This window comes from Oreochromis niloticus, unplaced genomic scaffold (genome assembly GCF_001858045.2).
Source record: "Oreochromis niloticus isolate F11D_XX unplaced genomic scaffold, O_niloticus_UMD_NMBU tig00000298_pilon, whole genome shotgun sequence".
In the NCBI taxonomy this organism is placed as follows: domain Eukaryota; kingdom Metazoa; phylum Chordata; class Actinopteri; order Cichliformes; family Cichlidae; genus Oreochromis; species Oreochromis niloticus.
Window position 1 is genome coordinate 10,046 of NW_020327114.1, and position 9,693 is coordinate 19,738.

Genomic DNA, 9,693 nt, shown 5'->3' on the forward strand with positions numbered 1-9,693 from the left:
ACTTTATATGTCTGACCCATTATCTATATATATTAGAGCAGATGTGGAAAACCACTGTTAGACCTACTCTATACTAATGTAGTTACTGACACCCCATACTAAGGCAGGATTCATACAAACACACATTATTTATTCACTTAAACACTTTCTTTTTTCACATTTTGAGATTGTGTAATTTCTATAAAGAATATGTGTAATGGTTCAATAGATATAGTTATTTAAATGTCCATAATAATCACATGATCATTTTTGTACATCCTACAATTCAAGATTTAGAGCTGTGTGTTTGTATGAATTCAGCTTGCTATACTTATAGACTTAGATATATTAATCCACTATTTACCCAAACAAGTTACATTGTTTGGGTAAATAGATTGGGTTTGTCCTACAAAATAATTATTCAACAATTTAAAAAAACACAAAAAACATCTGCACATTAATCCAGAGTTCAGTTTCATATGTCTGATATTGTTTGTTAAATCTGGTGACACAAACACAGTCAAAAATTCATTGCTAGTGTGACATGTGGTCCTTTTTGCCTTTGACCAATGATATGCTGGTTACTTGGACCAGTTTAGTATTTGCTGTCACGGAGGAATGTTAACCATAAATCCAAAAGACAAAACTGAAAAAATATGTTAATTACAAACATGTTTTTGCTTAGTAAAAGGATTGAAATTACATGGAAACTGTCACCTTAAAGCCTCATTGTAAATATAATCACAAACAGATGTTTTCCACACAGTTAACAAAGCTCCACCACATCCGATCACTGCATATAAATCTAAAAGAAAACAACAAACAAACAAAAAAATATAATAAAAAATTAACACAAGGGAAGACTTTTGATTTAATAACTAAGCTTAAAATAAGTGTTACCTTTGAATATTTGTGGGAAAAATCTGATACTACCCCAAGAATACAAAGCCACACTGGAAACGATGACAGGCTTGCAGCCCTCTGTCTTCCTGGAGTGAGGTGCCTGATCAGTAGCAGTGAGTTGACAGAAGTCGGTGTCTGTAAGGGTGGCCAAACACTGATACTCTGTCCACTTGCGTAGAGTCTAAGAAGCTGGAATGCAGGCACACTGTACGAGCTTGTTCTAAAAAATACAGAAAAAGGAACATTTTATTTGTGTTAAGGCCTAAAAACTAGAAATAAGTTATAAAATGAACAATGTTGAAATACCTTATAGGTGCTGCAGGCCACATAACCAGAATCCAGAGCAATCTCACACTCACATGATGGTGAGGAAAGACAGGAGCTCTGTGATGAGGTTTGAATGTCTCAGTTGGGACACTGAAGAACTCAGAAGACAGCAATACCTGCACAGAGAGACAGAGTAGAAAAAGCATAGATTTGTAATCCATAATGTGAATTAAAACTCAAAAAGTGTCAACAAGTATAATCATTTGAGTGTGTAATTCTTTATGCAATAATCAGGATTTAAATTAATTAAATGAATTAAAAGCAATGGCATTTTTATCAAAGATAAAGAATCATACCTCTCTCTGCTCTGAGGATCACTGAGCATTTCTGACAGCAAATACAGTTTCCTCAGTATGAGTCATCATTGATGGTCTCAGAGGTGTGTAGTGTGGCAGCATGATGATGGTCTCCAGATCAGGCAGGAGGTCAGGTGATGGGTGTGTCATCTTCTCCATTGAAGACACACTGGTATGGCAGTTCATAAAACAGCAGTCTCCTTGTGGCATGTAGTTATCTGTGCAGTCCAGCACTGATGGATCAGGTTTGGCTCAGCAGTTCATGAAGATGGTGTTAAGATGTTGTTGTTTCAGCTGAGGATGGTGAAGTTTGAAGGTTTTCCCACAAAGGAGACAGGACTGTGTGTGCCCTGTCTGAAAAATAGATCTACAAAACATAAAGTGCTTTTAACACCACCCACCCTCCCCACCCACCCATCTCAGCCCCCAAGTGTCTATGTAATGCTGGTATGGGTGTCAGTTACTAATCTAATTAGTGCGTCAGAAAGCGGGGACTACACCTAAAGCCCCTGCTTTCTGATGTCTTTGTTTACTAGCAGCTTTTTCCAGCTGCTCAGAGAATTCTGACTTGGCCTTTATCCACCCAAACCCAAACCCACCCGGATAAAGGCCAAGTCAGAAAATGGATGCAGAAACTTTCCATGTACTTCTAAATCAGTTTTTATACATATTCTGTAAGCTGCAAAAATGTTTTTCTCTACGTAATGTATTGTTATAGACATCTCTGGTAGCCTAAAGATAGTTTAAAACTTTTAACATTTTTTTTACCTGTAAACATGATAAGCAAAACCTCATTTATCCCAAAACATTGATTCTACAAAATTTACTATAATCAAGAAAATATAATTGTCTGTATTTATTCATGTGACCCATAATAATACCTGCATTTATCTGGGATTTATTTATTTACTATTCATATTTGAAAGCCCTTGGAAGGAAGATCTCGTTTGTTGAGCTACATACGTCAGAGTAAAAAAAGTATCAAAAAGGAGATGACAATTAACATCCATGAAAAATGCATTAGTAGATTTAGTCATTTAAAACATGAGAATAAAAAATAAATTATGTCCGTTTAATACTTTTTGCAGCATATTTCAGATCAGAGGTGCATGATAACAGAAAGCAGATCTCCCGGCTCTGCATGAAGTACAGCCATGATTTGGTGAAATGATTAATAACATTGCAATAAGAAAGGGTCTTCTTACAGACAGAGTAGGGAAGACAATATGAAGAAATATGATTTTTCAATGAAAAATCTTTTTCATGCTCTACAATCAGTAAACTCTGTAACAAACATGATCTGTAATTGTTTCAAAACTCACCAGACAACTTCATGATTGGCTGGAGGACAGGACACAAAACACAGGGTTGTGGTAACTGTAATATGTCCTCAGGACACCTGAATGGAGACTTTGCTGTGGCTGAGAAACAAAATGAGGTCAAGCAGGGTGTTCTTGTCTGTAGTGGCAGAAGTGATCAGCTGTGAATACCCTCTAGACTGAAACTGCTCCAGAATCTGTTTTCTTCCACTCTGTAACTGGTTCTCATTAAAATCTCCACACACAATGATTGGGTGACAGTCCATTATTTCAAGTGAATCTAAAAGACTTACCAGGTTTTGCATGAATGGTGTCAAACTGTAGTCAGGAGGTCTGTACACAACAGCAATGAGCGCAGGGAATGGAGCCTGAACCTTCAACACTAAAACTCAAGATCAGTGACATTATGCAGATACTGTTTTACCTGAACCTGAAAATGATTCCTCAAATACACAACAACTCCTCCACCACTTCTGCTGGCCATGTGAGGAAAGTTTGTGTAGGACACATGTCTGTTGCGTTTGAACATGGTGTAGCCGTCCAAATGAAGACTGTCTGCAACAAAGGAGCCTTGGAGGTGAGACTCTGTGAGACACAAAACATCTGCTAAACACATTTCATGATGACTCTTGATGTCACTGATGTGAGATGGCAAACCCTCCGTATTGTGATGGATCAGTGTAAGAGTGTCAGGTCTGCTGGCTGTTTCTCTGACCTGAAGAAGAGGCATCATTTCCTCAACGCTGGCTTGTCTCATGGTTTGGAGCACTGCAGTTACCTCGGGATTGGCATAAATCTTGTTCTCATCCAAGTCCTGCAAATAGAGTCCACTGAGAGACGTCACCCTGCTGAGAGCAACATAAGCCATACCTGGTTCAAAAATGTTCTTCATTGAAACTACAGCTGTCTGTGTTGTAAGACCCTGGGTTTTGTGGATTGTGCAGGCAAATGCGAGCTTTACAGGAAACTGTCTGCGTACCGCTCCTTTAAACTTCAGACTCTCCTCTGCTCTCTCAATGTAAACAAGATCATCAGATGCTGCATTAGCACTGCGGTTGTGTCTCATAGGCTGCCGGTTGTCCATTCTGAGCCCCAGTTTAATTATGTGTCCATCATTTCAGATCTCACCACCTTTATCAGTATACAAAAGCACCATTGACCAAACCGTTTAGTGTGTCCAAGTTTCTGGTCAGCATCACTCGAGCTCCTTCAGCAACATTCAGGGTGTCGGGTAAATCATTTCGCCCACCTGTAAATGGTTTGTCTCTTCGTGCCATTCTGCCTGTACGTTTATCCTTCTGGAAATCGTCTGCATTGATGATTATAATGTTTGAATGAAGCTTCTTGAGCGTATCTGTGTTGTGGATTCAACATTCTTGTTGGTGGCATAAATGTGTAAGACCTCAATTGGACATTCTTCTGGTGCAGTCACAGCCTGTGACAACAAATCTCTGTCGCACTGAGAAAGCTCATCTGTCTTTTCTTTGACTCTAATCCTGTTCAGCATCTCTGCAAAGGCCACATCATCTTTCTGACGCATGATCTCGGTTAGAGTGATCATCTGAAAATGCTCCTGCCATAGGTCAATCTGTTCTGGATCATAAACACAGAGAGGCTTAGACTGTCGCACTGGTGGCAGCTGGTAAAAATCTCCAACAGCTAAAACTGACATTCCACCAAAAGGTCTCTGAGTGCCTTTGATTTGTTTCAGTCTTGCATCCACATAAGCAAAAAGGGGTTTTGAAACCATTGAAATCTCATCAATAACAATAATTTCGGCATTCATAAGCTCACATCTGACTTCATCCAGTTGTTACCAAGTCCTTGAATGGGTGGTTTCAGACTCCTGGGTAGTTTCAGTAGAGAATGTAACGTAGAGCCATTGATAGAAAAAGCTGCTGTCCCGTAAATGACGTCAGTAAAACAGTTGGATTTGATATGTCAGCTTCTTCTGCATTAGCAGGCAGTCTGCTCAGGATCTTTGATGCTTCAGAGTGAATACATTTAATCAGATGTGACTTTCCAGTTCCTGCACCACCGTTGATATAGAAGAAAAATGGATCTGGGTTCAAACCACAAACTCGCTGAATACACCAGTCTCTTATAGCATAGAACACGCAGGCCTGCTTCTGGTTCAGATTCTGATACATTACACGTACCACAGCTGGATCGACTGCAGGTTGTTCTCTGATGGCTCTGATCTCTGTTACAGCATCAGACTGACGACTGTAGTCAGGGACATTTTCCTGTTCGTTCTCATCATCAGAATGTCTCTCAGGAAGATTCTCATCACATCGCAGCCTCACAACTTCAGATTCAGGAGCAAGATTACACCATTCATCAATCACAACATCCCTATTTGTTCAAACTCTTCCAGTGCACTCTCAATATCCTCAGAGTTCTTCTCATACTTGTCTTTATTTCTTCACAACCCTTTTCACAGACTCACTGTGGTCTGAACATGGAAGTCGTACAAAACCTGAGTTGTAGAAGGACTGATAGGTTTGGAACCCTTGTGGTTCAGTTCTGCTCTGATCTGTGTGGAAGGTAAGTCTCAACAGTCGACCATAATATGCTCAGGATCTTTTCCTGTGAACAGTGGTAATACCTGATTATAGCTGGTTTATCATTCTTTCGCCTTGTACAAATCCAAGCTGGTTAGAAGAGGAAGCACATCTTTTCCTTCATTTGGACCACTCACCAACCGGCACAGGGCAGCAAAATCAGCCAGGGACATTTCCTCATATTCTGGTGTCTCAGGTCTGCATTTGTATTTATCACTCAACTTGTCATCCAAATATTACAACTGTCATGTGTTGTGGATTCCAGGTAGCTCATCGGGCGCTCATTTTTACTGGGTTATCATCTGTTGGTACAAATACAACACTGCGGGAACATTTTTCATTTTAGGCCACAGACTCGAGTCACACACTCCTGTGCGCTGATTCTCTTTTTGAATAAGCTGCATCACAGCTCTCATTTCATCACATTCATTGACCGTGTCTTATCAGAGTTTCAATAACTGTCTTCAGGTATTCAGAGAGGCCAGATTCTTCTTCGTTATTATTACAGAGTATTCTATACAAATAGGCATTCAAGATAACGAGACATCTAATAGAGTTCAGGCTCAAGCAGTCTGGGTGTATTGTTATCCAACAGTCCTTGGGTCACGTTTCAGAATAGAGCGTTTCTTGTTTATGTCTGGAGGCATTGCTCATACCATTCATTGTCAAGTTGCATCGTGACAGAATCTGCCTCTATGGTGAGGGAAGCAGCTTCAGTTCCTTCAGCAGGTTCAACAAAGGTCTGAGTTGGCTTTGCGCTTCAGTGTCTGAATCCTCATCTGTCTCACAATCTGTTCTTGTGGCTGGTGGTTTGGGAACCAATCTACAACCAGAGTTCACACTCTTAAAGCATGTTTTTGGTGTTTTTGCTGTGCTTTTGTAGTTCAGCACTTTTTGTGCAGTTCAGGCTGTTTTCTGGATCAGGAGTTGAGCTGAGATGTATCTGTCCACAAAGTCACAGACAGTTTGGTCATCATCCACATCTACTTCTACCTTTTCTCGAATCCACAGCAACATGTGTATATGCGGACTACCTCTGTGCTGGAACTCAACTCTGTAAAAGTAATCAATGATTTCACCAAGGGGCTGTGCGAGAAAAAAGCAAATCTCTGAACAAGCCTCAACACGCTTATCAAACATCGCATGGTGGTTACTGGATTTGATCTTAGAATTTCACACTTTTCTGACCAGTCAGGGCTTCAAATCAACCTTTCACCTTGCTGTCTCTTATTGCTTGAATCACTTCAGGCCATCTCATCTCAGCAGCAGAGAAGTGACAAAGAACTGAGGTGTTCCTATTTGACAACCATACTGATAATCTCTGGTAGTTTTCTGCCAGTAAGTGGTTCCTTAGTGGCTGCATAATCTGACTGCATCTTTATTTCTACCAGCTTCTTACTTTGTCTTACTTGTAATTCCTGATGGATTTGGTCCATCTTTGGTCATAGTTTTACCTTTCCTTAGCTGTATGTCATGCTGGAATTAGCCAAGTGTATTCATTACAACTGTGAGAAAATAGGTAATTTGTTCTTAGCAATCTGCATCAATGTTGAAGCCTGACTTGAAGTAAGCACTCGGTGTGAGTTTAAGACTCTTTTCATCCAGTGTATTCTGACCAGTAGGAAACTGCACAGAATGCAGCTTCCAATGAGGATTTGAAGAAGCTAACAGGATGTTTCTTTCTGCAGGAGCCACACAATGTGTTATCAGTGAAACAGAGAATTCTTCTGAATGTCAACAGGCTGCAGACAACTCTAGAGCAAAACCTCCATTGTTCAATCACTTTCTGGTTCCTCTGGATTTTGTCCTCTGGTTGTTCATCACAGGATTGCATATTAATCTTGTTCACTTTCAGACTCTTTCACCAAAAGGGCATCTTTTCATAGTTGTCAATTTCCATTAAATCTGCTTCATCATAATCATCACTTCCCATGCTGGCTTCATCACTGCTGTCATCATCAGGTAACGTTGGATCACAAAGCAATGCATCATCTCTGATAAATATCTGTGTACTGTGGATGAATCTGTTTCAGTTTACGCAGGGCTTGGATCAGTTTAGACCAGGTGACAGTCTGGAACAGCTGATGGCCTTTGTAGCACAGTCGTCTTTTAGCTTGATCCTCATTATCTGTGATTGGTTTCTGAGCCGGTAAACAGTCAACTGTTTGTTGGACTTCAGATGGTACACACACCACATTACCACGTATGAGTCTTTGTCTGCCCTTTGGAAGTGGAATAATCTTAGCAAATGGTATGCATTTGGCAATCAGATGTCTCTCCAGAATGTTGAGATCACACAGTTCAGCTGGAATATCCTGCAGTTCTAAACCATTGACAGCAGCAAGCCTTGGCATGCGTCCACTTTTGAGGGAACTGTGACACGTGTGACAGATATACTCCTTTTTTCTCTCAACAGGAAAGCTGCAGTGATCATTACATGCTTCATCACACACATGAACAAATTTACCAGTTAGACACTGCTGAGCTACAGTTTGGTGTTTTGAGTAATTGTTTCTTTTGCAGATTTTCACCTGATTAGGAAAAGAAGCTTTTAGACAAACAGTACAAACATAAGATGGTGCTGACTTAATGTTTGATCTGAAACGAGATATGGCCTCATTCATTAAACTGTTATCTGGATGACACTGTAAACTTTCAGCTGGTCGATGCATCTGACGATATTTTCTTTTTATGTTCATTGCACATCTGATATTATGCATCTGTCTAAAAGAAAAACCGTTCCAATATTTTACTCTCATTCGTTCTCTCATATTGTCCTTGTGTTGCTGAAATTTCTCTCTTCTCCATAACGTTATGATAAGATCGTTTTTTCTGTTAAATTCTTCACTTTCTTTATATAGTTATATACATATGACCTCATGTAAGCTTTATGTTTCTCTCTGAATCAGCACAAGTTCTGTATATTCTTCTTCGTTCCTTTCTTTTCTTGAACATGGAGATTCTCTATATGTTCTTATCGTTCCTTCTGCTTCTTGAATAGAGATTGTCTATAGATTCTTTATTTTTCTCATACGTTCCTTCTGCTTTTCTCGGAAAGATTCTCTATAGTTCTTGTTATACGCTTCTGCTTTTCTCGGAATAAGGAATCTTCTTTATACATCTTATGACACGTTCTCTTTTTCTCTCTCTAATTTTAGCACTATCTCTATAGATTTTTCTCAAATGTTCTCTCTGTTTCTCTCTATATGTAGCATTGAGTTTATACAGATTATTTTGTACACACTCTTTTTCTTACTGTGATCAGAATCATGAGACTTTCTACTAGAATCTTTTTTCTTTGCCTTAAAGCTTTCATCAAAAGTGTACGTCTGTCTTTCTTTCTTTTTCTGATTTTCCTTTCTCTGTGGTAGTTTTTCTTGGACCAATAATCGTCTCCTAATCTTTCTCCTTCTGTTTATTAGCTTCAACAGTTTATGTGAGAGTTCCTCTGTTGTCTCAGTTAAACAGGAGGCAGTGTTTAAATCATTCTGAGGAACAGATTCTTTTGTTACCTGAGTGTCTCTTACAGAAGATGCAGGGTTTCTATTTCTAAATAATCAGAAGGACGATTGTTCAGCTCAGCAGCTGGCTCATTTGAATAATCCACTCTGGATGACATCACTTCAGTGGACTAAAGTGTCGGTCACAGTTTTCTGTGTCTGCTCAGTGGATTTGGGGTTTCAAATTCAGGTTCATTTAAAGCTGGTGCTGGAACAGTTGTAGCGTTTGTCTGTTTTCATCAGCATCTCTTTGGTCAGCTGCGTTTTCACTGTGAAACTCGACAGGCTGTAGCTCATAAGTGCAGGTTGGTGCGATGCTAAACATTCGGTACAAGCGTTTGAGCCTGTCAATCATGTCGTTAAGACGTGTGAATTTTAACATAACTGCAGTTCCACCACTTACAGCTAGCGACAATGGCATTCCTGTAGACTTACGTGGGTGAGGGTCAAAATATGCGTATTCACCTGAAGTCAGCCTGCAAACTGCAATGACTGTTCCTCCCATGACTAGCAAAGCGTAGCGAACCGCTGAAGCCAAACACTGTAGTCCCTGTTCAAGGCTCGGAAATGATTGTACCATCAAATGTGCCATAACGAGCAAACTGAGACATGTCCACTTGATACTCGTGTCTGCGGCTGGTGACCACTGTGGAAGCTCATCGCAGGCTAGAAACACGCTGTTCACAAACCTCTTTTGGCATCTGAATACATGGCATGGCCTTTTGTCCAACCACAGTTAAGATGCTCTGGTAATAAATTCATCCTCGTGTAAGAGAATGACAGAAAACCAAACTGTTAGCCATGC

At 39.9% G+C, this 9,693-nt stretch overlaps 1 long non-coding RNA gene across 1 annotated transcript; it reads right to left on the minus strand.

Annotated features, from left to right (window-relative positions):
* Positions 1-396: 396 nt before the first annotated feature.
* On the minus strand, positions 397-1,248 carry LOC109198696 (uncharacterized). Its single transcript, XR_002059365.2, has 3 exons — positions 1,189-1,248; positions 880-1,102; positions 397-784 (listed from the first exon to the last, which is right to left on the minus strand). It is a non-coding gene; the product is annotated as an uncharacterized LOC109198696 (long non-coding RNA).
* Positions 1,249-9,693: the final 8,445 nt, after the last annotated feature.